The sequence below is a fragment of the Acinonyx jubatus genome, chromosome D4 (assembly GCF_027475565.1).
Source record: "Acinonyx jubatus isolate Ajub_Pintada_27869175 chromosome D4, VMU_Ajub_asm_v1.0, whole genome shotgun sequence".
Taxonomy (NCBI): domain Eukaryota; kingdom Metazoa; phylum Chordata; class Mammalia; order Carnivora; family Felidae; genus Acinonyx; species Acinonyx jubatus.
The window spans coordinates 44,665,936-44,671,840 of NC_069391.1; the positions used below are offsets into that span (position 1 = coordinate 44,665,936).

At 36.2% G+C, this 5,905-nt stretch overlaps 1 pseudogene; it reads left to right on the top strand.

Moving 5' to 3' along the window:
• Positions 1-3,187: 3,187 nt before the first annotated feature.
• On the top strand, positions 3,188-3,541 carry LOC113593640 (translation machinery-associated protein 7-like; annotated as a pseudogene).
• The last annotated feature ends 2,364 nt before the right edge of the window (positions 3,542-5,905 follow it).

Genomic DNA, 5,905 nt, shown 5'->3' on the forward strand with positions numbered 1-5,905 from the left:
ATTATTTTATCTTACACCATATACAAAAATCAACTCAAAAGGGCTTGAAAACAAGATAAGAAAACCTTAAAAATCCTCGAAGAAAATACAGGGGCAAATCTTGACATTGGCCTTGGCAATGATCTCTTGGATATGACACCAAAAGCACATGCAACAAAAGCAAAAATAGACAAGATTACATTAAACTAAAAAGCTTTTGCATTTCCAAATAAACTGCCAACAAAATGAAAGGGCACCCTGATGGAATGGGAGAATATCCTTGTAAACCATATACCTGATAAAGGGCTAGTATCTAAAATATATAAAGAACTCCTATGACTCAACAGAAAACCATAAGTAAATAAAACAATCTGATTTTTAAAATGGGCAAAGAACTTGAATAGACATTTATCCTAAGATGATATATTAAAAAAAAAAAAGGTATCACTATTCATCAGTGAAATGCAATTTGAAACCACAATGAGGTGTCACCTCACACCTGCTAGGATGGCTATCATAATAGATGATTGATTGATTGATAGATAAAAATAGATAGATGATAGATAGGAAGGAAGAAAGGAAGGAGGGAAGAAAGAAAGTAAGTAAGTAAGTTGAGAACAGGGGACCCTTGTGCACTAATGGTGGAAATGTTGTAAACTGGTGCAACCACTGTGGAAAATAGTTGGAGTTTCCTCAAAAAATTAAAAATAGAACCATACTGTGTTTTAGCAATACCACTTTGGGTATATATCCAAAGGAATTGAAATCATGATGTCAAAGAGATATTTGAACTCCTGTGTTCATTGCAACATTATTCCCAATAGTTAAGACATGGAAGCAACCTAAATGTTCTTGATGGCTGAATGGATAAGGAAAATGCAATATATATCACGTTCATATTGGAATATTATTCAGCCTTGAAAAAGAAGGAAATCCTGCCATTTGTGACAACATGGATGAACCTGGAGAATATTATACTAAGTGAAATAATCCAGAAGCAGAATGACAAATACTACATGGTACTACTTAAATGAGAATTCTAAAAACAGTCTAACTCATAGCAACAGAGAGTAGAATGCTGGTTTCCAGGGCCTGAGGGGGAGGGAAAATAGGGAGATTTGAGTCAAAGGGTATAACATTTCAGTTACCCAAGATGAATACATCCTAGAGATCTATTATAGGCATAGTGCCTATAGTTAACAACACTGTATTACATATTTAAAAATTTGCAAAACGGGTAGATCTTGTGTTAAATGTTCCTATAATAAAAAATAAAGAGGTCAGTAGAAAACTTTTGGAAGTGAGGGATATGTATATGGCATAGCTGTGATGTTTTCATGGGTTTACTCTTATCTCCAAACTCACCAGGTTGTATATATTAAATATGGACAGCTTATTCTACGTCCATCATACCTCAATAAAGTACTTAAAAAGTCCTTGCTCTTAGAAGATTTCACTGAAATAATTGAATGTATGTTCTTGAAGAGTGACATTATATAAAGATACCTCAGGTGTTTGGCTTGATCATGAGTTTTTTAAGGCTAGAGTAGTATCTTATTCATCTTATATCCCCAATAAATACCTAGAACATTACAGGTAATAAATAATTATTTTTTACTTTTGAAAAAAAAGTGAAGATTTACAGAGTGAATGGAAAAGAGATTATTTTTCTTTTCTTCCAAAAGTGTATTTTGAGAGGAAAGAAATGAACTTTCCTAAAGATGTATCTAATTGTTTGGCAATAATTTGTGGTCCTTCAAAAATAGGACTAATTATCATCATGTAGGCAGGGAAACTTAGGTGGCAATTTGTAATTTTTAGCAGCTTTTTACTTGCAGCATTTTAAAGTTGCCACAGCAGGAGGCAAAGTGCAAAATCATGTTTATTTGAATAGAAATATTTAAAATGGTACATTATGGAATCACTGAAGTAGAGTTCAGGGGAAATAAATGCATCCGTCCTCTGTTTATATTATTTAAAGTTCATATGTGTTCCACGTAAGGATGATTGGGATTTGGGTTCCTCTAATACCCTCTTAAATGTACTTGCGTTAAGTTGATAGTCACTTACAGATATAGTCTAATACACTGGCCACTATGGGAGTCCCTAGCCAGAGGTGGTCGTTAAGTATTTGTGTGATCTGAATTGAGATGTGCTGTAAGTGTAAAATATACACTGGATTTAAATTAGTCAGAAAAAAAAAATACCATGTTAACAATTTGTATATTACATGCTGAAATTGTAACACCTTTTGATAAATTGGGTTAAATAAAATATATTAATAAAATTAATTTCATCTGTAGCTTTTACTTTCATAATGTGGCTACAAAAAAAGTTTAACAGCATACATGTGGCTTAACTTATAATTCTATTGAGCAGTACTGTCTAATAAATACAAAATATAGTGGGATTATTTTTGTCCCGTTTAGACCACCATTTTCTATTACAGGAGCCTTAGATTAACAGTGATTTTTACAAATCCTAGCTTAGGTTTGTATTCAGTTTCTCATTTACTCAAACCATGAGCTCCATTTTAGGAGAACTACTGGTAAGCAGCTCAATACTGTCCCACATTATATTTTATATATCAAAAATTGATATTCTCCACTTACTTGCAAAAAGATTTTGCCAAAGATTACCATAAAATATATTTAAACTCAATTGCTACAAATAAAGTCAAATAGAAACAAAAGAAGATAGAGGAAGCATAGGTATCATTCTGAGATAAAATGCTTAAAGTAATTAATCATTTAGCTCAAACTTTCTTACAAGAGGTAAAGGAACATTTACCAGTGTCTTCTTGGCCTTATGGCAGAGGAAAACCACAATTTGGAATCATTCATTATTAGAAACCGAACTTCTTATAAGGTAGCTTGTAAATCTTTCTGTATGGTGGGCGCAAAACTAGGCAGAGAAACCCTGTGAGGTGACCTTATACCTTAACAATGTGTTGCCACTGTGTCTAATTATCCCACTGATGACCATACTTACATGGCCTTTGTTATACATTTACATATTTGTTCTGGAATAATGGGGAAATGAATAGCAGCAGGAGCCCCCTTCATCAAACTCCATAGAGTATTTGAACCACAGAATGGTGAAAACTTTCAACAATACTATGAGTGACTAATAAATACGAGGATTGAATTAATCAAAACATAACCACTGGCTTCTGGTGGCAGGGTCTGGGGAGGGGACCACAGGTGCAATGTCCAGCTGTGAAGGGGGCAGAAAGAAGCTCTTGAAGCAGCCCAAGAAGCAGGCCAAGGAGATGCACAAGAAAGGCATTCAAGCAGAAACAGAAAGAGGAGCAGAAGAAACTTGAGGAGCTAAAAGTGAAGGCCATGGAAAAAGGCCCCCTGGCCAGAGGTGGAATTAAGAAATCTGGTAAAAAGTAAGCTGTGCCCTGTGTCTGAGGCCATGGTGATCCTTAACTCCATTCCTGTGTAAACATCTGGATTCCCTGTCATGGCATTTGTTGCCACCTACAGCTAGGATGAAGTATTATCTTTAAAAAAAAAATTAGGGGCGCCTGGGTGGCTCAGTCATTTAAGCGTCCGACTTTGGCTCAGGGCATGATCTCGCGGTTTGTGAGTTTGAGCCCCACGTTGGGCTCTGGGCTGACAGTTTGGAGCCTGGAGCCTGCTTTGGATACTGTGTCTCCCTCTCTCTCTGCCCCTCCTCCACTTGTGCTCTGTCCCTCTCTGTCTATCTAAAATAAATAAAATGTAAAAAAAAAAAATCATAAAAAAAGTCATAATTTGAGCACCTGGTGTCTCAGTCAGGTGAGCATCTGAAATCAAGTTAGTTAACATTCAGTGTAAAAATGATTTCAGGAATAGAATTCAGTGATTCATCACTTATATATCACACCCAGTGCTCATCCCAACAAGTGTCCTCCTTAATGTCCCCTGCCATTTAGCCCATCTCCCACCCAACACCCTGCCAGCAACCCTCAGTTTGTTCTCTGTATTTAAGAGTCTCTTATAGTTTGTCTCCCTCTCTGGTTTTCAAATTATTTTTGTTCCCCTTCCGTTATCTGTTCATCTGTTTTGTATCTTAAATTGCATATACAAGTGAAATCATATGATATTTGTCTTTCTCTGACTGCCTTGTTTCGCTTAGCCTAATACGTTCTATTTCCATCCATGTTGTTGCAAATGGCAAGATTTCATTCTTTTTGATCTTCGAGTAATATTCCATTTTGTGTGTGTGTGTGTGTGTGTGTGTGTGTGTGTGTGTGTATACATATATACATATATATGTATATATATGTATCACATCTTCTTTATCCATTTATCAGTTGATGGACATTTGGGCTATTTCCATACTTTGGCCATTGTCAATAGTGCTGATATAAACATTGGGGTGCATGTGCCCCTTTGAAACAGCACTCCTGTGTCCTTTGCATAGATACCTAGTAGTGCAATTGCTGGGTCACAGGGTAGTTCTATTTTTATATTTTGAGGAACCTCCATACTGTTTTCCAGAGTGGCTACACCGGTTTGCATTCCCACCATTAGTGCAAAAAGGTTTCTCTTTCTCCACATCCTCGCCAACATCTATCCTTGCCTGAAATGTTAATTTTAGCCATTCAGACAGGTATGAGGTGATAACTCATTGTGGTTTTAATTTGTATTTTCCTGATGATGAGTTATGTTGAGCATTTTTTCATGTGTCTATTAGCCATCTGGATGTCTATTCATGTCTTTTGCCCATTTCTTCACTGGATGATTTGTTTTTGGGATGTTGAGTTTGATAAGTTCTTTGTAGATTTTGGATACTAACCCTTTATCTCATATATCATTTGCAAATATCTTCTCTCATTCTGTCAATTGCCTTTTAGTTTTGCTGATTTTTTCCTTTGCTATGCAGAGCTTTTTATCTTGATGAGGTCCCAATAGTTCATTTTGGCTTTTGTTTCCCTTTGCCTCTAGAGACATGTCACATAAGAAGTTACTGCTGCTGAAGTAAAAAAGGTTGTTGCTTCTTTTCTCCTCTAAGGTTTTGATGGCTTTTTGTCTTACATTTAGGTCTTTCAACCATTTTATTTTTGTGTCTGGTGTAAGAAGGTGGTCCAGGTTCATTCGTCTGCATATCGCTACCAGTTTTTCCAGCACCGCTTGCTGAATAGACTGCTTTTTTTCCCCCATTGGATATTTTTTTCCTGTTTTGTCAAAGATGAGTTGGCCATACATTTATGGACCTACTTCTGGGTTCTCTTTTCTGTTCCATTGATCTATATGTCTCTTTTTGTGCCAGTACCATACTGTTTTGATGATTACAGCTTTGTAATACAGTTTGAAGTCCGGGATTGTGATGCCTCCTGCTTTGGTTTTCTCTTTCAGGATTGCTTTAGCTATTTGGGGTCTTTTCTGGTTCCGTACAAATTTTAGGATTGTTTGTTCTAGCTTTGTGAAGAATTCTGATGTTATTTTGATAGGGATTGCATTGAATATATAAATTGCTTTGGGTGGTATCAGCGTTTTAACAATATTTGTTCTTCCAGTCCAGGGGCATGGAATGTTTTTCCATGTCTTTTGTATCTTGTTCAATTTCTTTCATAAGCTTTCTATAGTTTTCAGTGTATAGGTTTTTCACCTCTTTGGTTAGGTTTATTCTTAGGTATTTTGTGGGGTTTGGTACAATTGTAAATGGGATTGATTCCTTGATTTCTCTTTCTGCTGCTTCATTATTGTACATAGAAAAAAAAAACCTGGTTTTTTTTAGACCAACAAGGGGTCTTGGACTCTGGAATATTTGTGTTTCATCTAGAGATGCTGAAGCCAGACAAGAAAACTTAACAGCAGCAGATTGTGGGACAGAACAAAACCAGGAGCATGATGCCATGGGTCATGGTGGCCATGAGACTATGTCAGGAATGGGGGCAAGAGAGTGTGCCAGATACTGCAGATAGTATAAGTAA